The sequence below is a fragment of the Salvelinus fontinalis genome, chromosome 32, assembly GCF_029448725.1.
Source record: "Salvelinus fontinalis isolate EN_2023a chromosome 32, ASM2944872v1, whole genome shotgun sequence".
Lineage (NCBI taxonomy): Eukaryota > Metazoa > Chordata > Actinopteri > Salmoniformes > Salmonidae > Salvelinus > Salvelinus fontinalis.
Genome location: NC_074696.1, coordinates 6,228,478 through 6,242,757, shown reverse-complemented (window position 1 = coordinate 6,242,757; position 14,280 = coordinate 6,228,478). Strand labels below are relative to the sequence as shown.

General features: G+C 44.8%; 1 protein-coding gene across 1 annotated transcript in view; it reads left to right on the top strand.

Annotated features, from left to right (window-relative positions):
• The first annotated feature begins 7,410 nt into the window (after positions 1-7,410).
• gja4 (gap junction protein alpha 4) overlaps positions 7,411-14,280 on the top strand; it is a 14,813-nt gene continuing 7,943 nt past the window's right edge. The window contains exon 1 of the mRNA XM_055893244.1: positions 7,411-7,578. The gene's annotated coding sequence lies outside the window, so the exon portion shown is untranslated. The remainder of the gene's footprint in view (positions 7,579-14,280) is intronic.

Here is a 14,280-nt window from a genome sequence, read left to right as displayed (position 1 = left end):
GACACATATTTGGCTGCCAAAACTGCACATTTTGGCTTTTCACCCAATAAATATTTGATTTTTTCTTCATCTTTTATAGTTTCAAATTCTTTGTATTGAGTTATAATTTTGGGAAAGAAATATGCTCTTAGGTCTGAGTATTTGTCACAGTGTAGTAGGAAATGCACCTCTGTCTCTACCTCTCCCCTGGAGCAGAGTGAGCACAGCCTGTCCTCTCTGGGCAGCCAGGTTTGTCTGTGACGACCGGTCTCTATAGCCAGACGGTGCTCACTGAGTCTGTACCTAGTCAATGTTTTACTCAGTTTTCTATCAGTCACAGTGGTCAGATAGTCTGCCACCATGTACTGTCTGTTTAGAGCCAAATAGCATTGAAGTTTACTTTGATTTTTTGTGGTGTCTTTCCAATAGTTGATATATTTTTCTTTTTGTTTTGTGATGATTTGGTTGGGCCAGATTTTCTGAGGGCTGTCCCGAGGCTCTATGGGGTTGGTTTGGGTTGGTGAACTGAGCCTCAGAACCAGCTGGCTGAGGGGACTCTTCTCTGGTTTCATCTCTTGACATTGTAGAGCTGTGTGATGGAATGTTTTAGGGTCACTTGTTTTTAGATGGTTGTAAAATTTGATGGCTCTTTTTTCTATTCGAATGAGGAGGGGGTATTGGCCCAATTCTGCCCTACATGCGTTATTTGGAGTTTTTCTTTGTACTTGCAATACAGTCTTGCAAAACTCTGCATGCAATATTTCAGTTGGATGTTTGTCCCATTTGGTGAATTCATTATTAGAGAGTGGACCCCATACTTCACTGCCATATAGAGCAATTGGTTCTATAACTGATTGAAAAATTTTGAGCCAGATTCTAATTGGAATTTCAATTTTGATGTTCCTTTTAATGGCATAGAATGCTCTTCTTGCTTTGTCTCTCAGTTCATTCACAGCCATGTGAAAGCTACCTGTGTTGCTCATATTTAGTCCTACATATGTGTAGTTTTTGGTGTGTTCTAATAGAACTGTGTCCAAATAGAATTTATATTTGTCATCCTTATTTCCCAACCTTTTTTGGAATATCATTATATTAGTTTTTTTTAGGTTAACGGTCAGAGCCCAGGTCTGACAGAACCTGTGAAGACGATCTAGGTGCTGCTGTAACCCCTCTTTAGTGGGAGACAGCAGCACCAGGTCATCTGCGTACAGCAGACACTTGATTTCAGTGTTGTGTAGGGTGATACCAGGTGCTGCCGATTCTTCTAATGTTTTTGCCAATTCATTAATGTAGATGTTAAATAATGTTGGACTTATTGGGCAGCCCTGTTTCACTCCCCGCCCCTGAGAGAAGAAGTCTGTTTGCTTGTTGCCAATTTTAACCGCACATTTGTTTTTAGTGTACATTGATTTAATAAAATCATATGTTTTCCCTCCAATACCACTTTCTATTAGTTTATAAAAAAGACCTTCGTGCCAAATTGAATCAAATGCTTTCTTGAAATCTACAAAACACGAGTAGATTTTGCCTTTGTTTTGGTTAACTTGTTTATCAATTAGAGTGTGGAGGGTGTAAATGTGGTCTGTTGTACGATAATTTTTTAGAAATCCAATCTGGCTTCTGCTCAGGACGTTGTGTTCGTCAAGGAAATTATGTAGTCTGCTATTTATAATACTGCAGAGAATTTTCCCCAAGTTGCTGTTAACGCAAATTCCTCTGTAATTATTTGGGTCAAATTTGTCTCCATTTTTATAGATTGGTGTGATCAATCCCTGGTTCCAAATATCGGGGGAAATACCTGCAGTGAGGATAATGTTGAAGAGTCTCTCTCTCTCTCTCTCTCTCTCTCTCTCTGTCTCTCTCTCTCTCTCTCTGTCTCTCTCTCTCTCTCTCTCTCTCTCTCTGTCTCTCTCTCTCTCTCTCTCTCTCTCTCTCTCTCTCTCTCTGGCTCTCTCTCTCTCTCTGTGTCTCTCGTTCTCTTTATCTGTGCCTGTCTCTTTCTCGCATCCCCTGTAACACATACACACACACACATCAAATCAAATCAAATGTTATTTGTCACATGCACCAAATACAACAGGTGTAGACCTTACAGTGAAATGCTTACTTACAAACCCTTAACCAACATTGACGTTTTAAGAAAATATCTAAAAAAAAAAGTAAGGGATAAGAATAACTAATATTTAAAGAGCAGCAGTAAATAACAATAGCGGGGCTATATACAGGGTATTACGGTACAGAGTCAATGTGGAGGCTATATACAGGGTGTTACGGTACAGAGTCAATATGGAGGCTATATTCAGGGGGTACCGGTACAGAGTCAATGTGCGGGGGCAACAGTGTCGAGGTAATTGAGGTAATTATGTACATGTAGGTAAAGTTATTAAAGTGACTCTGCATAGATAATAACAGAGAGTAGCAGCAGTGTGTGGGTGGGGGGGTGGGGGGGGCAATGCAAGAGTCTGGGTAGCCATTTGAATAGCTGTTCAGGAGTCTTATGGCTTGGGGGTAGAAGCTGTTTAGAAGCCTCTTTAACCTAGACTTGGCGCTCGGGTACCTCTTCCCATGCGGTAGCAGAGAGAACAGTCTATCACTAGGGTGGCTGGAGTCTTTGACCATTTTAAGGGCCTTCCTCTGACACTGCCTGGAATAGAGGTCTTGGCTCCGGTGATGTACTTCCCTCTGTAGTGCCTTGCGTTTGGAGGCCGAGCAGTTGCCATATCAGGCAGTGATGCAACCAGTCAAGATGCTCTCGATGGTGCAGCTGTAAAACCTTTTGAGGATCTGAGGACCCATGCTAAATCTTTTCGGAATAGGTTTTTTCGTGGATGAGAATGGGGATGTGCTCGGTGCTCCTTTTCCACAATCATCTCCTTTGTCTTGATCACATTGAGGAGAGGTTGTTGTCCTTGTACCACACGGCCAGGTCTCTGACCTCCTCCCTACAGGCTGTCTCATCATTGTCGGTGATCAGGCCTACCACTGTTGCGTCATCAGCGAACTTAATGATGGTGTTGGAGTCGTGCCTGGCCATGCAGTAGTGAGTGAACAGGGAGTACAGGATAGGACTGAGCATGCACCCCTGAGGGGCCCCCGTGTTGAGGATCAGTGTGGCGGATGTGTTGTTACCTTCCCTTTCCACCTGGGGGCGGCACCGTCAGGAAGTCCAGGATCCAGTTGCAGAGGGAGGTGTTTAGTCCCAAGGTCCTTAGCTTAGTGATGAGCTTTGAGGGCACTATGGTGTTGAACGCTGAGCTGTAGTCAGTGAATAGCATTCTCACATAGGTGTTCCTTTTGTCCAGGTGTGAAAGGGCAGTGTGGAGTGCAATAGAGATTGCATCATCTGTGGATCTGTTGGTGCAGTATCCAAATTGGAGTGGGTCTAGGGTTTTGGGGATAATGGTGTTGATGTGAGCCATTACCAGCCTTTTAAAGCACTTCATGGCTATAGCCATGAGTGCTACGTGTCGGTAGTCATTTAGGCAGGTTACCTTGGTGTTCTTGGGCACAGGGACTATGGTGGTCTGCTTAAATCATGTTGGTATTACAGACCCAGACAGGGAGAGGTTGAAAATGTCAGTGAAGACACTTGCCAGTTGGTCCGCGCATGCTCTGAGTACACATCCTGGTAATTTGTCTGTGAATGTTGACCTGTTTAAAGGTCTTATTCACATCGGCTGCAGAGAGCGTGATCACACAGTCATCCGGAAAAGCTGATTCTCTCATGCATGTTTCAGTGTTACTTGCCTCGAAGCGAGCATAGAAGTTATTTAGCTCGTCTGGTAGGCTCGTGTCGCTGGGCAGCTCTCGGCTGTGCTTCCCTTTGTAGTCTGCAGTAGTTTCCAAGCCCTGCCACATTCAACAAGAGTCGGAGCCGGTGTAGTACGATTCGATCTTAGTCCTGTATTGACACTGTATTGACGCCTGTTTAATGGTTCGTCTGAGGGAATAGCAGGATTTCTTATAAGCTTCCGGGTTAGAGTCCCGCTCCTTGAAAGTGGCAGCTCCACCCTTTAGCTCAGTGAGAATGTTGCCTGTAATCCATGGCTTCTTGTTGGGGTATGTACGTACAGTCACTGTGGGGGGGACGTCCTCAATGCACTTATTGAAAAAGCCAGTGACTGATGTGGTGTGCTCCTCAATGCCATCGGAGGAATCCCGGAACATATTCCAGTCTGTGATAGCAAATCAGTCCTGTAGTTTAGCATCTGCTTCATCTGACCACTCTTTTTTATAGACCGAGTCACTGGTGCTTCCTGCTTTAATTTTGGCTTGCAAGCAGGAATCAGGATGATAGAACTATGGACACACACACACACACACACACACACACACACACACACACACACACACACACACACACACACACACACACACACACACACACACACACACACACACACACACACACACACACACACACACACACTTCGTTTCAGACAACCACATTATAATTAATGGCATAAAATATTGTTTAGAATATAAGGCATTGATGAATTGCACCCTGTTCTCCATGTAGTGCACTACATTTGACCAGTACCCTGGTTAAAACTACATAGGTTGCCATGTACGACCCTGTTCATTTCTCTGTCTGGTCAAAGCCAACACCCACAGTAACCTAATGGGGTGAAAGCATCGCATCTCCAGAACATTGGCAATTCTGCTTTCTATTCATTCACTTCGAGACTGATGTTACATAAAGCACCAGGCCAGTTGTGTTCAATGTGTTATTAGGCCCTTTCTGCCCTTTTCCCTCCTGTTTCTAACTGCTGAGTCAGCCAGTCAGCCAGCCAGTCAGCCAGCCAGCCAGTCAGCCAGCCAGCCAGTCAACCAGCCAGCCAGCCAGTCAGCCAGCCAGTCAGCCAGCCAGCCAGCCAGCCAGCCAGTCAGCCAGTCAGCCAGCCAGTCAGCCAGCCAGCCAGCCAGTCAGCCAGCCAGCCAGCCAGTCAGCCAGTCAGCCAGCCAGTCAGCCAGTCAGCCAGCCAGCCAGCCAGTCAGCCAGTCAGCCAGTCAGCCAGTCAGCCAGTCAGCCAGCCAGTCAGCCAGTCACAAAGCGCTGTAGCGGCTATTTTTATTTAATCATCAATTAGATAATCGTCTAGGCATCTCACGATTCCATTTCTCTGCTCTCTCTGTCTCTTTTCAATTCGGCTGTAGGGCGTAAAGAATCTTTAGAAATACAACTCTGCATCACGCGCTTGACTGGTCTTTATCATGGGCAAAGGAAATGTTGCTGTCCCTCATGGCTACATTCATTACGCTCAGATTCATTATACCATACATACAACACCAATCATGTCAGTTAAGGATGATCATTATTTGTAGTCAACTTGCGATTGACTATGGGGTTTGTAGTTTTTTTTAATCGATGTTACATACACAAAGGGAAAGCTAGTCCTTGTCTCCATTTGGTCTTCAGCCAATTCCTAATTTGCTAGGTTGACATCTACATATTTTAAACGTTTTGATAAATGGATGTTTAGAGCTTAGAAAGACAAAATAATTAGTGATGACTTGCATTAGGCTAAAGTTGGCTGTGGGACCAATCACTAAAACATTGATTTATTTAAATCTGACAAGGAGACACTTCCAATAATTTAGCCTGGATTAAATCAGTTCCAAAGAATAGATAAATATCTGGAGACAGAGGACAATGTTGTATCATTGATGCTGGTAAGATATTGGATTATTATGTGCTCATTGAACAACACCAATGGAGTGATAACAGTCAAAAGTTTGAACACACCTACTCATTCAAGGATTTTTCTTTATTTTTTACTATTTTCTACATTGTAGAATAGTAGTGAAGACATCAAAACTATGAACTAACACATATGGAATCATGTAGTAGCCCAAAAAAGTGTTAAACAAATCAAACTATATTTTAGATTGTTCAAAGTAGCCACACTTTGCCTTGATGTCAGCTTTGTACACTCTTGGCATTCTCTCAACCAGCTTCATGAGGTAGTCACCTGGAATGCATTTCAATTAATAGGTGTAATTGTTAAAAGTTAAATTGTGGAATTTGGGCAGGAACGTTTGAGCTAATCAGTTGTGTTTTGACAAGGTAGGGTTGTTATACAGAATATAGTCCTATTTGGTAAAAGACCAAGTCCACATTATGGCAAGAATAGCTCAAATAAGCAAAGAGAAACGACAGTCCATCGTTACTTTAAGACATAAAAGTTAGTCAATATGGAACATTTCAAGAACTTTGAAAGTTTCTTCAAGTGCAGTTGCAAAAACCATCAAGCGCTATGATGAAACTGGCTCTCATGAGGACCACCACAGGAAAGGAAGACCCAGAGTTACCTCTGCTGCAGAGGATAAGTTCATTAGAGTTACCATCCTCACAAATTGCAGCCCAAATAAATTCTTCACAGAGTTCAAGTAACAGTCAGTCACATCTCCACATCAACTGTTCAGAGGAGACTGTGTGAATCAGGACTTCATGGTCTAATTGCTGCAAAGAAACCACTACTAAAGGACACCAATAATAATAAGAGATTTGCTTGGGCCAAGAAAAACGAGCAATGGACATTAGACTGGTGGAAATCTGTCCTTTGGTCTGACGAGGCCAAATTTGAGATTTTTGGATCCAACCACCATGTCTTTGTGAGATGCAAGAATGCCAAGAGTGTGCATAGCTGTCATCAAGGCAAAGGACGTCTACTTCGAAGAATCTAAAATATATTTTGATTTGTTTAAAACCTTTTTGCTTACTACATGATTCCATGTGTTATTTCATAGTTTTGATGTCTTTCACTATTATTCTACAATATAGAAAATAGTAAAAAATAAAGAAAAATCCTTGAATGACTAGGTGTGTCCAAACTTTTGACTGCAACATATTATAAAAAAATGTTGCTGCCTCTTGGGCCCCCCACGGCCCTGGCCCCAGGGGCTTCAGCCCCGATAGGCCCCTGCATTAAACCGGCCCTGGTTTTACAATCCGCTGGTGTTTCATACACTCTGTTGGTGCGTCAGAGTTTCTTCTCGGAAAAACGGTGACTGGCGCCATTGTGTGGCTTTACGGAAAATAACACCAAAAGAGTTCAACTCTAATTCATAGAAGTCCAATCAATCAGCAAACTTAAACGACAATAAATTCATTATAGGCTACGTGTTAAATCTACTGTTGAACAGATCGTATTCACATCTTTTTTCACACCTTTATGGTTACGCACAAGTTGACAATTAGGCTATAGACTTCACTTTCTACACCGATTGGTCAACTTTGATACGATATGCCTTCAAGTTGATAACTTTAGCCCTTTCACTTATTCTAGCTAATAGCCTACTTAGGCTAAACAAATCCTTCCTTATCGACATGCCATCTCTGAAGTCGCTGGCGTTGCACAGCGCAGCGAACAGGCTCAGTGAACTATTTTAGAATTCATCCATCCCCTTTCCTGGACCAATTTCCTTTGGAAAGACCAATAAAAAGCATGGGAAAATTCTCCCCACTTTTTCCGACTACAGGGCTGGTTTTTAAAGAAAGCACGCCCGACCGCTTGCCGAACGTACCGCAGAGTAGTAGAACGACGGAGTACTGAGGAGAAGTCAACCAGTAGAAGAACCCAACTTTACGTCTGACAGGTAAGGATGCGCAACTTTTATCTTAAACCAAGCTTTTTATTTTAATGTAGGCTATTCTTATGACATATTGGTCGCCCATAACTTTTACTTTTCTTCTTCGTAGAATTATCTGTGAGTTACGACTGTGACGCTGAAAGAATAACATACAAAGTGATGCATGCGTATGGCATTGTAAATGGCGTTGTATAGCAAGGTTAAAATTACAGAGTCAATTAACATAGGGGTTTGCTTACATTTTAAGAGTATACAACAACAAAAAAATTATAAAATAGTTTGCCCCAACTGTCGAAAAGTCCTTCAAGTTCAGTCAAACGTGTCTCAAGAACATAACGTTTTATACGAATTATTGGGGGAAAATAAGAAACACGCACACCGCTCTTGATAGTATCACTGTTTTTTAACAAGCTTTACATATCGATCACACAGCCTACGTCATACGAACTATTGGGAAATATATTTAATACTTTGGGATTTGATACTTTGGGACATATATATGTTTATGAAATTACACTACAACAAAGAAACATATGGTGTAACACAGGATTGTAAGGTCGCCTTGTGGTGAATGAGCGGACCAAGGCGCAGCGGGTGATGAATACATAATGAATTTAATAAAGAAAAGAATAACGATGATGAAGCACACTTTAGAAATGACAAAATAACAAAACGAACTAAACAGACCTGAACATGAGAACTACATGAAACGAAGAACGCACGAACAGGGAAAACGAATGCACGAACGAGACAGTACCGTGTGGTGCAACAAAACACAGACACAGCGACAATCACCCACAAACAAACAGTGAGAACAGCCTACCTTAACATGGTTCTCAATCAGAGGAAACGTCAAACACCTGCTTCTAATTGAGAACCATATCAGGCAACACATTTAACCCCAACATAGAAACACAACACATAGAATGCCCACCCCAACTCACGCCCTGACCAACTAAACACATACAAAAACAACAGAAAACAGGTCAGGAACGTGACAAGGATGGATACAAAAGTGGACGGATGAACAGAAGGACAGGTGACACAGAGACAGGGAAATAGGTGGACGGATGGACAGAAGGACAGGTGACACAGAGACAGGGAAATAGGTGGACGGATTGACAGAAGGACAGGTGACAGAGAGACAGGGAAATAGGTGGACGGATTGACAGAAGGACAGGTGACAGAGAGACAGGGAAATAGGTGGACGGATTGACAGAAGGACAGGTGACACAGAGAGACAGGGAAATAGGTGGACGGATGGACAGATGGACAGGTGACACAGAGACAGGGAAATAGGTGGACGGATGGACAGAAGGACAGGTGACACAGAGAGACAGGGTTATTAGTTCTGGCCTCACATAACAGTGTTTTAACAGAGGATTGGTAGCGTGCTGTTGTGATTGAGGAGGGCGGAAGCTGTGGTCCACTTACAGAACATGCAGCAGTGGTTCCCAACCCTGGTCCTCCAGTACCCCCCAACAGAACACCCTGAACAAACAGTACTAAATCCATGTGTGTGTATAGTGTGCATGTTATCGTGTGTGTGTGTGTGTGTGTGTGTGTGTATGCATGTGTCTGTGCCTATGATAGTGTTGCTTCACAGTCCCCGCTGTTCCATAAGGTGTATTTTTATCTGTTTTCTAAAATCTGATTCTCCTGCTGCATCAGTTCCCTGATGTGGAATAGAGTTACATGTAGTCATGGCTCTATGTAGTACTGTGCACCACCCATAGTCTGTTCTGGACTTGGGGACTGTGAAGAGACCTCTGGTGGCATGTCTTGTGGGGTATGTATGGGTGTCTGAGCTGTGTGCCAGTAGTTTAGACAGACCTCTGGTGGCATGTCTTGTGGGGTATGTATGGGTGTCTGAGCTGTGTGTTAGTAGTTTAGACAGACCTCTGGTGGCATGTCTTGTGGGGTATGTATGGGTGTCTGAGCTGTGTGTTAGTAGTTTAGACAGACCTCTGGTGGCATGTCTTGTGGGGTATGGATGGGTGTCTGAGCTGTGTGTTAGTAGTTTAGACAGACCTCTGGTGGCATGTCTTGTGGGGTATGTATGGGTGTCTGAGCTGTGTGTTAGTAGTTTAGACAGACCTCTGTGGCATGTCTTGTGGGGTATGGATGGGTGTCTGAGCTGTGTGCCAGTAGTTTAGACAGACCTCTGGTGGCATGTCTTGTGGGGTATGTATGGGTGTCTGAGCTGTGTGTTAGTAGTTTAGACAGACCTCTGGTGGCATGTCTTGTGGGGTATGTATGGGTGTCTGAGCTGTGTGTTAGTAGTTTAGACAGACCTCTGGTGGCATGTCTTGTGGGGTATGTATGGGTGTCTGAGCTGTGTGTTAGTAGTTTAGACAGACCTCTGGTGGCATGTCTTGTGGGGTATGTATGGGTGTCTGAGCTGTGTGTTAGTAGTTTAGACAGACCTCTGGTGGCATGTCTTGTGGGGTATGTATGGGTGTCTGAGCTGTGTGTTAGTAGTTTAGACAGACCTCTGGTGGCATGTCTTGTGGGGTATGGATGGGTGTCTGAGCTGTGTGCCGGTAGTTTAAACAGACCTCTGGTGGCATGTCTTGTGGGGTATGGATGGGTGTCTGAGCTGTGTGCCAGTAGTTTAGACAGACCTCTGGTGGCATGTCTTGTGGGGTATGTATGGGTGTCTGAGCTGTGTGCCGGTAGTTTAGACAGACCTCTGGTGGCATGTCTTGTGGGGTATGTATGGGTGTCTGAGCTGTGTGCCGGTAGTTTAGACAGACCTCTGGTGGCATGTCTTGAGGGGTATGTATGGGTGTCTGAGCTGTGTGCCGGTAGTTTAGACAGACCTCTGGTGGCATGTCTTGAGGGGTATGTATGGGTGTCTGAGCTGTGTGTTAGTAGTTTAGACAGACCTCTGGTGGCATGTCTTGTGGGGTATGGATGGGTGTCTGAGCTGTGTGTTAGTAGTTTAGACAGACCTCTGGTGGCATGTCTTGTGGGGTATGGATGGGTGTCTGAGCTGTGTGTTAGTAGTTTAGACAGACCTCTGGTGGCATGTCTTGTGGGGTATGGATGGGTGTCTGAGCTGTGTGTTAGTAGTTTAGACAGACCTCTGGTGGCATGTCTTGAGGGGTATGTATGGGTGTCTGAGCTGTGTGTTAGTAGTTTAGACAGACCTCTGGTGGCATGTCTTGTGGGGTATATATGGGTGTCTGAGCTGTGTGCCAGTAGTTTAGACAGACCTCTGGTGGCATGTCTTGTGGGGTATGGATGGGTGTCTGAGCTGTGTGTTAGTAGTTTAGACAGACCTCTGGTGGCATGTCTTGTGGGGTATGGATGGGTGTCTGAGCTGTGTGTTAGTAGTTTAGACAGACCTCTGGTGGCATGTCTTGTGGGGTATGGATGGGTGTCTGAGCTGTGTGCCGGTAGTTTAGACAGACCTCTGGTGGCATGTCTTGTGGGGTATGTATGGGTGTCTGAGCTGTGTGTTAGTAGTTTAGACAGACCTCTGGTGGCATGTCTTGTGGGGTATGGATGGGTGTCTGAGCTGTGTGTTAGTAGTTTAGACAGACCTCTGGTGGCATGTCTTGTGGGGTATGGATGGGTGTCTGAGCTGTGTGTTAGTAGTTTAGACAGACCTCTGGTGGCATGTCTTGTGGGGTATGTATGGGTGTCTGAGCTGTGTGTTAGTAGTTTAGACAGACCTCTGGTGGCATGTCTTGTGGGGTATGGATGGGTGTCTGAGCTGTGTGTTAGTAGTTTAGACAGACCTCTGGTGGCATGTCTTGTGGGGTATGTATGGGTGTCTGAGCTGTGTGTTAGTAGTTTAGACAGACCTCTGGTGGCATGTCTTGTGGGGTATGGATGGGTGTCTGAGCTGTGTGCCGGTAGTTTAGACAGACCTCTGGTGGCATGTCTTGTGGGGTATGGATGGGTGTCTGAGCTGTGTGTTAGTAGTTTAGACAGACCTCTGGTGGCATGTCTTGTGGGGTATGGATGGGTGTCTGAGCTGTGTGTTAGTAGTTTAGACAGACCTCTGGTGGCATGTCTTGTGGGGTATGGATGGGTGTCTGAGCTGTGTGTTAGTAGTTTAGACAGACCTCTGGTAGCATGTCTTGTGGGGTATGGATGGGTGTCTGAGCTGTGTGTTAGTAGTTTAGACAGACCTCTGGTGGCATGTCTTGTGGGGTATGGATGGGTGTCTGAGCTGTGTGCCGGTAGTTTAGACAGACCTCTGGTGGCATGTCTTGTGGGGTATGGATGGGTGTCTGAGCTGTGTGTTAGTAGTTTAGACAGACCTCTGGTGACATGTCTTGTGGGGTATGGATGGGTGTCTGAGCTGTGTGTTAGTAGTTAGGACAGACCTCTGGTGGCATGTCTTGTGGGGTAGTCATGGGTGTCTGAGCTGTGTGTTAGTAGTTTAGACAGACCTCTGGTGGCATATCTTGTGGGGTATGCATGGGTGTCTGAGCTGTGTGTTAGTAGTTTAAACAGACCTCTGGTGGCATGTCTTGTGGGGTATCGATGGGTGTCTGAGCTGTGTGTTAGTAGTTTAGACAGACCTCTGGTGGCATGTCTTGTGGGGTATGGATGGGTGTCTGAGCTGTGTGTTAGTAGTTTAGACAGACCTCTGGTGACATGTCTTGTGGGGTATGGATGGGTGTCTGAGCTGTGTGTTAGTGGTTAGGACAGACCTCTGGTGGCATGTCTTGTGGGGTAGTCATGGGTGTCTGAGCTGTGTGTTAGTAGTTTAGACAGACCTCTGGTGGCATATCTTGTGGGGTATGCATGGGTGTCTGAGCTGTGTTTTAGTAGTTTAAACAGACCTCTGGTGGCATGTCTTGTGGGGTATGCATGGGTGTCTGAGCTGTGTGTTAGTAGTTTAAACAGACCTCTGGTGGCATGTCTTGTGGGGTATGGATGGGTGTCTGAGCTGTGTGTTAGTAGTTTAGACAGACCTCTGGTGGCATGTCTTGTGGGGTATGGATGGGTGTCTGAGCTGTGTGTTAGTAGTTTAGACAGACCTCTGGTGGCATGTCTTGTGGGGTATGGATGGGTGTCTGAGCTGTGTGTTAGTAGTTTAGACAGACCTCTGGTGGCATGTCTTGTGGGGTATGGATGGGTGTCTGAGCTGTGTGTTAGTAGTTTAGACAGACCTCTGGTGGCATGTCTTGTGGGGTATGGATGGGTGTCTGAGCTGTGTGCCGGTAGTTTAGACAGACCTCTGGTGGCATGTCTTGTGGGGTATGGATGGGTGTCTGAGCTGTGTGTTAGTAGTTTAGACAGACCTCTGGTGACATGTCTTGTGGGGTATGTATGGGTGTCTGAGCTGTGTGTTAGTAGTTTAGACAGACCTCTGGTGGCATGTCTTGTGGGGTATGTATGGGTGTCTGAGCTGTGTGCCGGTAGTTTAGACAGACCTCTGGTGGCATGTCTTGTGGGGTATGGATGGGTGTCTGAGCTGTGTGCCGGTAGTTTAGACAGACCTCTGGTGGCATGTCTTGTGGGGTATGGATGGGTGTCTGAGCTGTGTGTTAGTAGTTTAGACAGACCTCTGGTGGCATGTCTTGTGGGGTATGGATGGGTGTCTGAGCTGTGTGCTAGTAGTTTAGACAGACCTCTGGTGGCATGTCTTGGTGGGGTATGCATGGGTGTCTGAGCTGTGTGCCAGTAGTTTAGACAGACCTCTGGTGGCATGTCTTGTGGGGTATGGATGGGTGTCTGAGCTGTGTGCTAGTAGTTTAGACAGACAGCTCAGTGCATTCAGCATGTCAATCAATACAAGTAGTGATGTAGTCAATCTCTCCTCCGCTTTGAAACAGGAAAGATTGACATGCATAATATTAATTGTTTGCTCTCTGTGTACATCCAAGGGCCAGCCCTGCTGCCCTATTGTGAGCTAGTTGCAATTGTCCAAAGTCCCACCTTTGTGGCACCTGACCACACGACTTTACAGTAGTCCAGGTGAGACAAAACTAGTAAAAGAGATTGAGAGAGAGTGATAGTAAAAGAGAGAGTGATAGTAAAAGAGAGAGCGAGAGAGTGATAGTAAAAGAGAGAGTGATAGTAAAAGAGAGAGCGAGAGAGTGATAGTAAAAGAGAGAGTGATAGTAAAAGAGAGAGCGAGAGAGTGATAGTAAAAGAGAGAGTGATAGTAAAAGAGAGTGAGAGAGTGATAGTAAAAGAGAGAGTGATAGTAAAAGAGAGAGTGATAGTAAAAGAGAGGAGAGATAACAAACAAACAGATAAAAGTCAAGAGTTGGCCCAGTTCACAGGATGTTTATGTACGTGTGTGTGTGTGTGTGTGTGTGTGTGTGTGTGTGTGTGTGTGTGTGTGTGTGTGTGTGTGTGTGTGTGTGTGTGTGTGTGTGTGTGTGTGTGTGTGTGTGTGTGTGTGTGTGTGTGTGTGTGTGTGTGAGAATCATGTGGACTTTTCAGGGGACAGCATAACCACAGTCCCTCAGGGGAACGTAGACTGGAAGAGACACAGTATTGTACGTCACTGAGACGTACAAAAACAGTTTCAGAGAAACACCAATCTCATTCTGAACGTTACATAAGTGTAATCAAATCAACATCATATAACACACGTGAAGTATGCTGAGAACGACAACAGTGTTGCGTAATATGATACTGTAATATGTTACTGTAATATGATACTGTAATATGATACTGTAATATGCTACTGTAATATGTTACTGTAATATGTTACTGTAATATGATACTGTAATA